This window comes from Vigna unguiculata, unplaced genomic scaffold (assembly GCF_037176805.1).
Source record: "Vigna unguiculata cultivar grain cowpea cultivar isolate G323 ecotype 2 unplaced genomic scaffold, ASM3717680v1 ptg000065l, whole genome shotgun sequence".
Classification (NCBI taxonomy): domain Eukaryota; kingdom Viridiplantae; phylum Streptophyta; class Magnoliopsida; order Fabales; family Fabaceae; genus Vigna; species Vigna unguiculata.
In genome coordinates, this window is record NW_028196712.1 from 38,977 (window position 1) to 55,000 (window position 16,024).

At 32.1% G+C, this 16,024-nt stretch overlaps 2 non-coding genes across 2 annotated transcripts; both read right to left on the reverse strand.

Moving 5' to 3' along the window:
• Positions 1-2,593: 2,593 nt before the first annotated feature.
• On the reverse strand, positions 2,594-2,667 carry TRNAW-CCA (transfer RNA tryptophan (anticodon CCA)). Its single transcript has one exon. It is a non-coding gene; the product is annotated as a tRNA-Trp (tRNA).
• Positions 2,668-2,832: 165 nt separating this feature from the next.
• TRNAP-UGG (transfer RNA proline (anticodon UGG)) lies at positions 2,833-2,906 on the reverse strand. Its single transcript has one exon. It is a non-coding gene; the product is annotated as a tRNA-Pro (tRNA).
• Positions 2,907-16,024: the final 13,118 nt, after the last annotated feature.

The following is a 16,024-nucleotide window of genomic DNA, read 5'->3' on the forward strand; positions in this document are numbered from 1 at the left end:
AGAAATATTCTGAAAAATATCAATAAAATACTATTTTTGAATCCCTTCCTGAAAAATCCTATATCTTAGTTTCTCTTTTTTCCAACTTAGAATCTTTCTGCCAGATAATCTTTTATGGTATATAAATAATATGTAAAATAATATGTAGTGAACAAATAAAAAAAAAAGAATGAAATGGAATTTTTTGAAACATCGGAAGAAGTAGTCATTTATATGAAAAAAAATTAGAATTCTTAAGAACTCAAGGGGGATCCACTTGCATTCGTCAAAGAAAGAGTGGATCCCTGTTCAGTTCTTACACTTTCATTTCAAAAACCCAAATAGAATACGATTACTACAGAGATGAGCCCAATCCGGAATATGAACCATAAAAGAAAATACCAATTAAACCGATCACAGTAATACCAGTTACAGTACCTATTATCCAAAGAGGAATTCTTCCAGTAGTATCGGCCATTTATCCCACTTTCCTCCACATTTAATCACGTAGTCAGTCATGCTAAAGACATTAACAAACAGTCATAGATAATTATGAAATGATATCCTTCCGAATGGGATAAAAGAATTCTTAATATATATATTATTGACTATTCCTATTTCTTCTATTAATTCTAATTAATTGAAGAAATAATTTGAAAATAAAACAGCAAGTACAAAAATAAGTAATAACCCCCAGTAGAGACTGGTACGATTCAATTCAACATTTTGTTCATTTGGGTTTGATTGTGTCATAGCTCTATAATTCAAATTAAGTTTATCGTTGGATGAATTGCATTGCTGATATTGATCCCAAAAAAGAAACAGTGGGTACCGCTAGTCCGTGAACAGCTAGCCATCGTACTGTAAAAATTGGATAGGTCCTATCTATAGTCATTGGAGCCTCCTAAAAAGATCTACTAAATTCATCAAGTTGTTCCAAAGGATCAAAACGGCCAGTTATTAATGGAATTCCTTGTCGGTTCTCTGTAAAATACTCGTTTGGGCGGGGACTTCCAAATACATCGTAAGCTAGACCTGTACTGACAAATAACCAACCTGCAATGAATAGGGAGGGTATAGTAATGCTATGAATAATCCAGTATCGGATACTGGTAATAATATCAGCAAAAGAACGTTCTCCTGTGCTTCCAGACATCTTGAACTCCACATATTCTTGTACAGTCAAAAGGGGGGGATCGAGTCCATAAAAGACGAGATCAGTAAGGCGAAATTTACTGAAATAGAATCCTTGTTAGATCGTCCATTTTGTACCAACGGTGTCTTTTGAGTATACCGAATCAGTATAGCTATCCTTCTTCTAACAGAGCAATGAAATTTCACAATCAGTGTAAAATTTTAGTACTAGATTTTTTTCTTCTTTTTTCATTGATTGTCTCTATGTAGTCAAAAATCCGATAGAAAATTTTGCAAAGTTTGGGTATATAAAAATTTTTTTTATATTAAATTTTTAGAGTAATAGTATAAAAGGAAGGTTCTTAACATTTCAAATTATTAGTTTTGGATTAGAAACTAAAGATCCATTAAAATCGGAATATGAGAAAAGGGTTTCTAATAATTAATAAAGTAGATAATTCATAAAGTAGATTTTCTATTTTAATAATTCAATTATTGCCAAATCAATAAATATATTTTTTGTGGTTGTTGAAGATCTTTTTTTCTATTTTCTTCTACATTAATTCAAAGTGAAATAAAATGAAATAACAGAGTTATTATTCTTTGTTTGAATATTCATAATTTTTCTTTTCTTTTTCCAATATAAACAGAATTCTATTGGATATCTATAGAATAATACTAAATATTTTCATTAGATCAGTTTACTTAATTCCTGAGTTGATTAAGAAGTATGTTGATTTGAAATCACAGGATGGGTAGATGTAACAGATGAGGAATTTATTTCTAAATTATGTTACTCTATTTCTTTTTTTTTTTTTCGTCTCTAATAATTGAATTTATTGAGGAATTGCCAATTTTGAATTGTATCTTTCAAGTAGGATTTTTTATCTTCTTTTTTCTCTCAAAAATGGAAATTTAGGGAAGTGCTTTATAAACATATGTATAAAAAGAACGAACATATTTCATTTAGTTTCTATATGCCCACTATCACTAGTTATTTCGGTTTTTTACTATCGGTTTTAATTATAACCTCGTCTCTATTTATTGGTCTTAGTAAAATACGACTTATTTGATTTGTAATTTTGAGAGGAATAGTAAATTTTGGTATAAGACATTCTAGAATTCCTTACTATGTCAATTTACAATTCTCGATCGTTGAGATTTATGATCAATACAGATTTATGTTTAAGGCTAGATATTATATTACCTTTCTTTTTACTTTTCGAACAAATAAAAATGATTGAAGTTTTTCTATTTGGAATCGTGTTAGGTTTAATTCCTATTACTTTGGCTGGATTATTTGTAACTGCATATTTACAATACCGACGAGGTGATCAGTTGGATCTTTGATTCATTAATGTCTCTTTTTTTGTGATTCCCTATTTATTTAGTTTAATCCTAATCGACAAGGATAAAATTCAGACTTTCTTTTGAATGTTCAATTATTTCAGTGTAATTATCAGGCGAATAATACTAGAATCACGCTCTGTAGGATTTGAACCTACGACATCGGGTTTTGGAGACCCGCGTTCTGCCGAACTGAACTAAGAGCGTTTTGTTTTCATAAAATTATATGATCCAAATCCATTTTGCATATAGATATTCAGTATGTATGTTCAATTGGAATTCGTCTTCACAGGTTCCCGGTTTATTGCTCATCTCATAGAATATGGAATATTATAGAATACGGAATATCATAGAATAAGTAATTGTTAGGGATAGGGATGACAGGATTTGAACCCGTGACATTTTGTACCCAAAACAAACGCGCTACCAAGCTGCGCTACATCCCTTTTCCATTTGTTTATAGTGTTATTGTAAAGAATCTTTGTCTTGTTTTCCACATTTTTCTCTGTTGATATATATCAACAGAGAAAAAATACTTAAATAATAAAAAGAAAGGAGGATTTGAAATGCGAGATCTAAAAACATATCTTTCCGTGGCACCAGTAGTAAGTACTTTATGGTTCGGGGCTTTGGCGGGTCTATTGATAGAGATCAATCGTTTTTTTCCAGATGCATTGATATTCCCCTTTTTTTAATTTTAGTTATTGACACGGGAAGGGGTGAAGAAGATGAAAGGTCCAATTATATATTAAATATGTGTAATTAACCTACTCTTCTTTTTTTTTTTTTTAGGAAAGATAAAGACGAAAGATTAAATTGGCCTCATTGAAATTCGGAGTGACACTCGGGATCGGGATCTGGTCCAGGCTTCAATGGAATTGAATTATTAATTCAATTCCTATGAAAAAGAAAGTGAAAGCAGAAATCCATAGGTTGGGGCAACAATATCATAAAAAATACTTTAAAAAAACGAAAATACTGGCAATTTGAAACGAAATATAGTTACAGATCCTTGTATTCTTTTTGTACTAGATTCAATTAAATTGGAACGAAATCTTTCATAATTTTTCGAATTCTTCTTTTTTATCTTATCTTAGTTGTTTTCATCTTTTTCTTAGATTCTTAGATTCGAATCCGAAAAGAGTTATAAGTGAATTAAAAACCCAAAGGAGGGTCATGTCCAAGGGTAAAGATATCCGAGTAAGTGTTCTTTTGGAAGGTACTGGTTGTGATAAAAAGAGTCTAAATAAGGAATAAAGCGGTATTTCTAGATAGATTACTAACAAGAATCGACACAATACGCCTAGTCGATTGGAATTGAGAAAATGATGTCCCCGTCGTTATATAACAACATATGCTAAAGAAGAAAAAAAATACAAATCCTTTATTATAATTATATTTATTTAAATCAATGTTATTTTTGGAATAGGAATAAATAAACTATGGAAAAACCTAAGCGACTCTTTATTAAATCCAAGCGATCTTTTCGTAGACGTTTGCCCCCGATTCAATCGGGGGACCGAATTGATTATAAAAACATGGGTTTAATTTGTCGATTTATTAGTGAACAAGGAAAAATATTATCTAGACGTGTAAATAGATTGACCTTAAAACAACAACGATTAATTACTGTTGCTATAAAACAAGCTCGTATTTTATCTTCGTTACCTTTTCTTAATAACGAAAAACAATTTGAAAAAAGCGAGTCGACTGCTAAAATTACTCCTTTAAGAAAAAAAAATAGAAATTAAAAATTCGAAATCCAATTTGAATTTAGATTCGAATTAAACATGGATTGATGTTTTGTTCAAAATTAGGATAATTCCATTTGATTTTTTTGTTGGAATAAAAAAGATAATAGGTAACGAAGAATAATTTTTTAAGCATGGTTGTTTATTTTGATAGCTTTATCGTATGATAAAGCTATCAAAATAAACAAATTTCTAGTCTATACCTTCCTGCAGTAAATAAGGGGTTTTAAGTTTTTATGATATTATCGGCAATCATAAAAAGACAATTCTCTTTTAATATAGCAATTTGTGCAACTATTTTACGATTAAGAAGCAATTGCTTGGTGTATAGACTATTCATTAAATTATTATAAATATAAGATACTTTTTGATTCTCGCGAATTACTGCATTTATTCGACTAATCCATAAACCACGAAAATCTCTTTTTTTCCTATCTCTATCCCGATGAGCCGAAACTAAAGCTTTCAATTTCTGTTGAGTAATAGTTCGGGTAAGTCTTGAATGAGCTCCGCGAAAACTTGATACGAATAAACGAATTTTTGTCCTCCGTTTGTGAGCTATATATCCTCGTTTAATTCTGGTCATTTAATAAATGATATTTTCAGGAATAACTTTTTCATTTTTCAGTTATTCTTTTTTTCTTCCTAGTCTATTAATAACAAAAATGGATTCTTCCGATGTATAAAAAAAAATTCCAACGGCTCTTGCTACTATAACCGCCCCAACCACGATTTTTTATATTAAACATTTAACCTCAAAATCAGAAATTGTATAGATACTAGATATCAAATAAAATAAAAATAGTAAATGAAATAGGACACATATTTTTATAATGAATTGGTGGGTTCCTTCGTTTCTATGATTTTTTTTAGAAATGACCAGGTCCTCTCTATACACCGGAGCCTTTTTATTTTCATTTTTGATTCATTTAATGAATGTTATTGTTAACTTGTACAGTTCACACTCTGTGGCTCTACCCATGCAATATTGAGTAAGTAGGTTTTTTCACAACCAAATCTAATTCTATAGTAACGGTATTTAATTATGAAAATTTGCTGGGTAGCTGACCCTCTTATTCCATTCTTACAAAATCCATCAAAATACATTCATTAAGGACATACTTTATTTTTAATTGAAATAGTATTTTCTCCGCTTAACGGGTAACTTTTTTTTGTTACCGATGGGAAAGTCCTTCTCATATGAAATTGCAAATGTGTATTATTGGTTTTGCACCAATCGAAACCATAAATTTTATACAAGATAGAAGAATGTAAAGAATTATATAATTATATAGAAAAGAATTATATATTAAGTTAAGATAGTGTGAATGTAGTTTTTGCATTCACACTATCTTAACTGATTACCAATACTGAAAAATTTTAATTTGTTTTTTCTTAGTATTTAAGCTGAACGAGTCGCACATACACCCTGGTACACGTTCCTCGACGTTGAGGGCATCCCCGAAGAGCTGGGGATTTTGTGACGTTTCGGATTGGCTGTCTTGTGTTTCTAATAAGTTGTTTCATAGTTGGCATGGTAAGTCGTACTATATATATCTATATTTTTGTATAATGAGCAGGTTTAGATCTATCCTAACCGTGAATTACTTATATTCTATATTCCTTATTTATAGCCTATATTAATTATATATACTATATTAATAGATTAACTCTTAGAGATTTTATTTTAAAATGTAAAGTAAGATAGAGTAAAAAATTAAATTTCCAATCTTGTATTTAATTAGAATAACCTTTGCCACCAATTTTTTATTCAACTGCTACAAGATCTACAATTCCATGAGCTTGGGCTTCTGCTGCTGACATAAAAACATCCCTTTCCATGTCTTCCGATATAACCCATAAAGGTTTGCCCGTTCTTTGTACATAAACCCTTGTGATAGTTTCACGCATTTTCAGTAGCTCTTCCGCTTCCAGGACAAATTCTCCCGCTTGTGCCTCATAAAAAGAACTAGCAGGTTGGTGGATCATTACCCTGATTATATCACTTAAGTAGTATTTCCCTTATCTTGATAAATCTTTTTAGAATTCTTTTTACTATATTGGTAGATTGCTAAAGATTGTCTTTATTCCCAAAATAAAGGTAACAGAAAAGGGACAAAGACAAATAAGATAAAGGGCAAAAAGTATATTCAATAACCGTACAAGCATTTTCTGCGTATTGATGCATACGGCTTTTGTACTTATGCAATTCATTTTTTCCTCTATGGATAGAGTAGAGTATTTTCTTCGATGAATTTTGTTTCTACATTTACAAATTTCTTTTTTTCTATCAAAGAAAAAAGAAGTACAAAATCTACTAGGTCTTTTGGATCCGGATCCTTAAATAATAAACAATAGAATAACCAACTTTCTTTTTGAATCTATTTTTAAATACTACGATGGTTCCGTTGTTTTTTATATCATTTTGGTATTCAACAATCCAAAAGTTTCTTTTTTTTTTCATATATTAAGTTTTCTTCTGATTCAAATAAAAATTGTTACAAGCTTTCTGGTATGAAAAAAAACAAAAAAGTATGCGACACTACTAAAATGAAACTAGGTTTCTTATAGATCAGATAAAATGGAAAATACCCTCTTTTTCATACTACTCTTTCTATATATAATTAAATGATTCAAAAAAATTGCATATGGAATTCAAAATACCATGCTATTATTACTTTGGTTTTTATGGCGAAGGTATAGTATATATAGATAGATATCTATTCTATATATTCTCAAAGAAAAGAATCATTGGCGCCAAGCGTGAGGAAATGCAAGACGTTTGGTAATTGTGCCTCCTGCCAAAAGAAAGGATCCCATTGAAGCAGCTAATCCCAGACATACTGTCTGTACATCTGGTTGTACAAATTGCATAGTATCATAAATAGCTATTCCAGGTATTACCCACCCCCCCGGAGAGTTTATAAACAGAGACAATTCTTTATTCTCTTTCTCTATGCTCAGATATATCATAATACTAATAAGTTGATTCGATATTTCACTATCAACATCTTGACCTAAAAAAAGTAATCTTTCTCGATAAAGTCGATTGATTAGGATTCCATTTTTTCCTTAAAAGCCGTACATGCACCTTTTGATGCATACAGTTCATCAAAAATTATATAAGCAAAAAAGGAATCAATGTGTCGATTTTAATCTTTCTCTTTTTCTAATGGATTTCTTCGAACTAAAAAAAAAGAAGAATATACTTAATTTAGTGAACTATCTTCTCATTGATGTATTGCTTTCATCGAGATCGAAGCCGAATCACAATGTAATTTTCTTGTTTCTGAATGGACTTTTTCAATTCTTTTAGGTTTCTTTTCTACTCTGAGTAAAGATCTGCCCGATTTGGATTTGCACATATAGAACAAATAGTCCAAAACTATGTATTTTTGTTAGAACTTCTTCCTTTTCTGAATTTATTAATGTTTTTTGTAAAATACAATATATAGATATGATAGAAGTAGTGATCGTAGAAATATTACCAATTGTTTTTTCTACACAGAGCCTGGGTACTTGATTTTATTGGTCCAATTAAGCCAACCATAAATTATTCATAATTTCGAGTAATAATCTGGAAATTTTATCTAAAAATGAAAAAATCGATAGAATAGTACTTCATTACACTTCACGCTCCCCATTTTTTTATCTTTATGATTTCATCATTCTCTTTTGGGGGTGAAAGCGGGGATATCTCGATCGGGGGAGAAAACGGGTAAATCCCATATAACCTACTATATCTGACAAGTCGCACTATATATCAACCCAAGATGCATCTTTATCCCCGGGGGTTCGAAAGGGTACTCTTGGAACACCAATGGGCATAAAATGGACAAATAATAAAGTCATATATCTCACTTTAGTGTGGAAACGTAAGAATTAGCTTATCGTGTTAAAAAAGATTTACTTGATTTTATATTAATATTGCTTTTTTTTATAAAAAAGAAGACTAAATAAAGTCGAGTTGTTATAAATGGGTCATTGGGGTGATAAGCGAATATGTCTGCATTTACTTATTTAAATAGTCATAGAGAAAGTTGTCAACCCCTTTCGTCTCCCCACCATTGCGTATTGTTACTTATCCGGTATAGAATAAATCTGTTTCTTTGATTTCGACAAATATGATTGTTCCATTTTCCAAGAGAATCTACTGAAAGGCTATATTCATTTTTTTCCAGTGCAATAAAGTTACATAGTGTCTATTTTTTGTTGAAGGGGTATTTTTTCATGGGTTTACCTTGGTATCGTGTTCATACTGTTGTTTTAAATGATCCGGGCCGTTTGCTTTCTGTTCATATAATGCACACAGCTCTAGTTGCTGGTTGGGCCGGTTCGATGGCTCTATATGAATTAGCAGTTTTTGATCCCTCTGATCCTGTTCTTGATCCAATGTGGAGACAGGGTATGTTCGTTATACCTTTCATGACTCGTTTAGGAATAACTAATTCGTGGGGCGGTTGGAATATCACAGGAGGGGCTATAACGAATCCGGGTATTTGGAGTTACGAAGGTGTGGCCGGAGCACATATAGTGTTTTCAGGCTTGTGCTTTTTAGCGGCTATTTGGCATTGGGTTTATTGGGATCTAGAAATCTTTTGTGATGAACGTACTGGAAAACCTTCTTTGGATTTGCCAAAAATTTTTGGAATTCATTTATTTCTTGCAGGGGTGGCTTGTTTTGGTTTTGGCGCATTTCATGTAACAGGATTGTATGGTCCCGGAATATGGGTGTCTGATCCTTATGGACTAACTGGAAGGATACAATCCGTAAATCCCGCGTGGGGTGTGGAAGGTTTTGATCCTTTTGTTCCGGGGGGGATAGCTTCTCATCATATTGCGGCAGGAACGTTGGGCATATTAGCGGGTCTTTTCCATCTTAGTGTGCGTCCACCCCAACGTCTGTATAAAGGATTACGTATGGGAAATATTGAAACTGTCCTTTCTAGCAGTATTGCTGCTGTCTTTTTTGCAGCTTTTGTCGTTGCTGGAACTATGTGGTATGGTTCAGCAACAACCCCCATTGAATTATTTGGTCCTACTCGGTATCAATGGGATCAGGGATACTTCCAGCAAGAAATATATCGAAGAGTTGGTGCTGGGCTAGCCGAAAATCAAAATTTATCAGAAGCTTGGTCTAAAATTCCTGAAAAATTAGCTTTTTATGATTACATCGGAAATAATCCAGCAAAAGGGGGGTTATTTAGAGCTGGTTCAATGGACAATGGAGATGGAATAGCCGTCGGTTGGTTAGGACATCCCATTTTTCGAGATAAAGAAGGACATGAGCTTTTTGTACGTCGTATGCCTACTTTTTTTGAAACATTTCCAGTTGTTTTAGTAGATGGGGACGGAATTGTTAGAGCCGATGTTCCTTTTCGAAGAGCAGAATCGAAATATAGTGTCGAACAAGTAGGTGTAACTGTTGAGTTCTATGGTGGTGAGCTTAATGGAGTAAGTTATAGTGATCCCGCTACTGTGAAAAAATATGCTAGACGTGCTCAATTGGGGGAAATTTTTGAATTAGATCGTGCTACTTTGAAATCAGATGGTGTTTTTCGTAGCAGTCCAAGGGGTTGGTTTACTTTTGGGCATGCTTCATTTGCTCTGCTATTCTTTTTCGGGCACATTTGGCATGGTTCTAGAACTTTGTTCAGAGATGTTTTTGCTGGTATCGACCCAGATTTAGATGCTCAAGTAGAATTTGGAGCATTCCAAAAACTTGGAGATCCAACTACAAGAAGACAGGTAGTATAACATTCTTTTGTTCTTTTCTACTTTTTTATAATTTTGAATTTCATATAAAGAACTAGATAAATCTTGATTGGAATCATTGCATTTATTCTTTTTTTTCTTTTCGAAAAGAGCCCCACCCCAAGAAACAGGTATGAAAGCTATAATTGTAAACCACGATTAAATTTATGGAAGCTTTGGTTTATACATTCCTCTTAGTCTCAACTTTAGGAATTATTTTTTTCGCGATTTTTTTTAGAGAACCTCCTAAAGTTCCGACGAAAAAGGTCAAATAATTTTTTATTATCTTAATTGAAGTAATGAGCCCCCAATAGGGAGGGCGCATTACTTCAACTAGTCCCCATGTTCTTCAAATGGATCTCTTAGTTGTTGGGAGGGTTGCCCAAAGGCAGTATATAAGGCATACCCAGTAAAACTTACAAGTAAACCAGATATAGAGATGGCAATTAGAGTTGCTGTTTCCATTATTTTAATTCTAAAGTTTCCAGATCACAATAGATCTATAGGATAAGATCCTTATATTTACAGCGGAATGGTATACAAAGTCAACAGATCTAAATGAATAAAAAAGAGTATTTATGGCTACGCAAACCGTTGAGGATAATTCTAGATCTGGTCCAAGACGAACTGTTGTAGGGAATTTATTGAAACCTTTAAATTCAGAATATGGTAAAGTAGCCCCGGGGTGGGGAACTACTCCTTTGATGGGTGTTGCAATGGCTCTATTTGCGATATTTCTATCTATTATTTTGGAGATTTATAATTCGTCCATTTTATTGGACGGAATTTCTATCAATTAGATTCACAAGAATCGAGTAATTAGTTTATAGAAAGTGAAGCCTTTAGGTTTCTTATTGTTTCTTAGTCTATTCCATGTTGATGTGGTAGTTTGATCGTAGAATTTCTTTGTTTCTGTATTTCCGGAATATGAGTGTGTGACTTGTTTTAATTGGTCCTATTGAAAGTACAGAACATAAAATGGGTCTGTCATCTTGATATAGATGGTTTTATTCCGTCAGATATTTAATCTAGTATCTGGAGCACGGAATATAGAAAATAGATTCTAAAAATCTTAATACTATGATTCATACTAAATATTTAGACCTCGCAACTGGATTTAAAAACCTTTTCAAAGAGTTCTAAAAATATATTGAAAAATTTTGATTCTTTCAAGCTTCTCCAGTTTGTCTTTATTTTGAGCAAAGGACAAACCTTTCCTTGAATTTTTTCATTATATTTTATCTATTCATTGAAGAAGTGATGATCCAGCAATTCTTACTCAGGGAATTTTTGGACTTCGATTAAAAAGTGTTTTGAATCATCGTGGTTCTAGTATGAATCTGAGGTTTTTTTTATTCATTCATATGGTCCTAACAAGAGAATCCTTATCAATAATAAAAATTCAAGAATAAAGAAGACAGCAGTAAATTCACATTATACAAATAAAAAGAAGTAAAGAATATTCAAGAGGCCTTAAAAGATCACGATAAAGACGGGTGCGCCGACTTGATATTTTGGCATTATAACAAAAAAGAATAGCTTTCGGATTTTTATTTCTTTTTTATCGTAAGAGAAAATTAGAATCATAGGATTAAATAAAGCAGTTTCAAACTTTCTATTACGGATATCTGTTTTTGTTACAATCAATATTTGGGTATTTTTGTTTGAGCCGTACGAGATGAAATTCGCATATACGGTTCTCTGGGGGGGTTCCTTTGGGTTACCTATCTCAATAAAGTTTATGATTGGTTCGAAGAACGTCTTGAAATTCAGGCGATTGCCGATGATATAACCAGTAAATATGTTCCGCCTCATGTGAACATATTTTATTGTTTAGGGGGAATTACACTTACTTGTTTTTTAGTCCAAGTAGCAACAGGATTTGCTATGACTTTTTATTATCGCCCAACCGTTACTGAAGCTTTTGCTTCTGTTCAATATATAATGACTGAAGCTAATTTTGGTTGGTTAATCCGATCAGTTCATCGATGGTCGGCAAGTATGATGGTCTTAATGATGATTCTACACGTATTTCGTGTGTATCTTACAGGTGGTTTTAAAAAACCTCGCGAATTAACTTGGGTTACGGGTGTAGTTTTGGCTGTATTAACTGCATCTTTTGGTGTAACTGGTTATTCCTTACCTTGGGATCAAATTGGTTATTGGGCAGTAAAAATAGTAACAGGCGTACCCGAAGCTATTCCTGTAATAGGATCGTCTTTGGTAGAATTATTACGCGGAAGTTCCAGTGTGGGCCAATCTACCTTAACTCGTTTTTATAGTTTGCATACTTTTGTATTACCTCTTCTTACTGCTGTATTTATGTTAATGCACTTTTCAATGATACGTAAGCAAGGCATTTCTGGTCCTTTATAGTGAATATGGGTCATAGATATTTGTAATCACTTCATTATCATTTTGTATTTTGGGGAGGATTTTTTTTCATTGCTACAATTATGGATTATAAAACAAAATAAAACATGTATTTAGATATTTTTCTTCAACTTAACAAAAATTGAATTTTTTTACATACAAAAATAGTTGAAGGGAATTCTCCAAAAAAAATGGATTATGGGAGTGTGTGACTTGAACTATTTATTTGGCCGCGCAGATATATGACTTTATCTTATCTGCCACATTATAATTTACAATTAAATGTGTCTTTTTTCCAACCACCAAGCAAGGCTCTTACAGAGAGGGTAGGCTGGTTTTACTTGAAGAGAATCTTTTCTATGATCAGACTCGATTTTATTCTGCATCAACAGGCTCCATAAGATCCAGTAAAAGAAGTGATGTGATATAGTCTGAATTCTATATAGTATGACAACGCATTCATTTCCTATGCATTGATTTGATTTCTGATACTATTGGAGTGAACAAAGTAGATCTAAAGAACAACGCAAGTTAGGTTATATTAGTAACAAGTAAATTCTTTGTACATAAAAAGTATCAAGATTTTTTTTTGATAGGATAACAATTGCAAAGTTTGAGATCACCCAGAAAGCATTATCAACTTGAAAAGTCTACTCGGGTATTGAGCGTTTACTAAAATTTACTTAAAAAGAACTTAATTTTTTTTTCAATAAAAAATGGTAACTTTGGAAAAAGAGAATAGAATCAAGTTTCTTTTATTATTTAGAATCTTCATATATGTGTGGATAACACATACATTTTTTTCTAGTTTATTCTATAGATACAGTTGAAGAAAAATTTGATTAGTGCTCGAGCCGGATGATGAAAAATTATCATATCCGGTTCTTTTGGAGGATGGATCTATAAGAATTCACCTATCCCAATAACAAAAAAACCTGACTTGAATGATCCTGTATTAAGAGCTAAATTGGCTAAGGGAATGGGTCATAATTATTATGGAGAACCCGCATGGCCTAACGATCTTTTATATATTTTTCCAGTAGTAATTCTAGGTACTATTGCCTGTAACGTAGGCTTAGCGGTTCTAGAACCATCCATGATTGGGGAACCTGCGGATCCTTTTGCAACTCCTTTGGAAATACTACCTGAATGGTATTTTTTTCCCGTATTTCAAATACTTCGTACAGTGCCCAATAAGTTATTGGGCGTTCTTTTAATGGTTTCGGTACCTACGGGATTATTAACAGTACCCTTTTTGGAGAATGTTAATAAATTCCAAAATCCATTTCGCCGCCCAGTAGCAACTACCATCTTTTTGATTGGTACTGTAGTTGCCCTTTGGTTAGGTATTGGAGCAACATTACCTATTGAGAAATCCCTAACGTTAGGTCTTTTTTAAAATTATAAGATTGGTTTCATTTTGAATTCATTTTGAAATAAAATATCATGACATCTGTATTGTATATCTAGGGAGAATTCTTTCTGAACCTACTAATCCCTAGATACATCTATTCCTTTTTAGATATATTCTGACCATTAGGATTTGTTCTAAATATTTAAATTACATATTTTGACCTTTCATTTTGAGTTTAGAAAAAAAATCAATTTGAAAAAATCCTATGTCAATAGATTTCAATTTTATGCAAAATACTTTTGTATTTTTAAAATGTCCAATATAGATTTTCCATCTTCTACGCGAAAATGTTCAAATTTCAGAAGGTCTTCTTGACTGTTATTCAAAAGTTCTAATAATGTATGAATATTGGATCTTTTGAGACAATTATAGATCCTGGGAGGTAATTCTAATTGGTCAATAAAAATAGATTTCAATGCTATTTCTTTTTTATTTTTCCTTAGTTTATCTTTAACCAATATATCATGAAAAGTAAAAAGGGGCAAAGTCACTTTGTCTTGATTTTTTTCTAAATGAAAGTTATCTTCTTCTGCGTGTAAAAAGGGAAGAAATAAATCAATCAAATTTTGGGAGGCTTCATAAAGGGCTTCCTTAGGAGTTAAACTTCCGTTTGTCCATATCTCCAGAAAAAGTATTTCTTGTTTTTCATTCCCATTGACATAAGAATGAATACTATAATTTACATTTCGAACAGGCATGAATCTAGCATCTATATCATAACTTCCGTCTTGAAAGTTTTTTAATGTTTTTATACGATACCCACGATTTCTCTCAATTTTTAATTCAATACACAAATTAACAGGTTCTGTTACGTTGGCTATATGTTGTCTATTATCAACGATTTCCACCGAGGGTGGTAAAATGATGTCTTGAGCGGTTATATATCCAGGACCTTTGAAAGAAATCCATGCGTCCTGTGTTCCATACATATTACTTTTCAATACAATTTTTTTCAAATTCATGAAAATTTCATGTACTGATTCTTCAATACCTATTATGGTAGAATATTCATGTGGTATTTTCTCTGATTTTACACGTGTGATACATGTTCCCTCTATTTCTCCGAGTAAAATTCTTCGGATTGCAATGCCTATTGTATCGGCTTGACCTTTCATAAGTGGGGACAGAATAAAGCGTCCATAATAAAGACGCTTACTGTCTATTCGTGATTCAACACATTTCCATTGTAGTGTCCGAGTAGAGACTCTTAATTTCTCTTGAACCATAGTAATTATTTTGATAAAACTCTTGACTTGTTTTTTTCTCTTGAACTATTTTTAATGTTTATTTTTAGTTTTATACACGTCTTTTTTTAGGAGACCTACATCCATTATGTGGCATAGGAGTTACATCTCGTATAAAATTTAATAGTATACCACTTCTACGAATAGCTCTTAATGCTGCATCTCTTCCGAGGCCAGGCCCTTTTATCATGATTTCTGCTCGTTGCATGCCTTGATCCGATACTGTTCGAATAGCATTTCCTGCTGCAGTTTGAGCGGCAAAAGGTGTTCCCCTTCGTGTACCCTTGAATCCACAAGTACCCGCGGAGGACCAAGAAATCACCCGACCTCGTACATCTGTAATAGTCACAATAGTATTGTTGAAACTAGCTTGAACATGAATAATTCCCTTTGGTATTTTACGAGTATAATTACGCGAACCAATACGTACATTTTTACGTGAACCTTTTTTAGGTATAGATTTTGCCATATTCGATTATTTCAATACAATATTTCATTAAAAAAAAAAAAATAAGATAGATCTAGGGTATGGAGATATCCATTTCATGTCAAAAACGGATCCTTTTCCAATTCTTTTCGAATTTGATATTCGATTTTTTCTATATTCTTTTTATTTGCTTTTGATTAATATCAAATACAATTTTTGAAATCAAAGTTAAAAGTTGAAATATCAATAATATTTAAAAAATGGATTTTTCATTTTCATAGAATAATATATATTCTAGATAATTTTATAATTTTCTCTCTTTTTTTATCTAGTCTATTTTTTTAGAAAGCTTCTGTTTGTTCAAATATTATCCTTGTCTTTGTTTATGTTTTGGATTGAAACAAATTACTATAATTCGTCCTCGTCTTCGAATCAATCGACATTTTTCACAAATTTTACGAACCGAGGCGTTTATTTTCATATTTTACATTCCTTAATTAGTTAATCCAAAATTGTGGAAGAAAATAAAGGTTCCTTACATTTTGAACGTCTATTTGAACGTCTATTAGTGGCTTTCTCAATAAAATAGAAAATAAAGTTG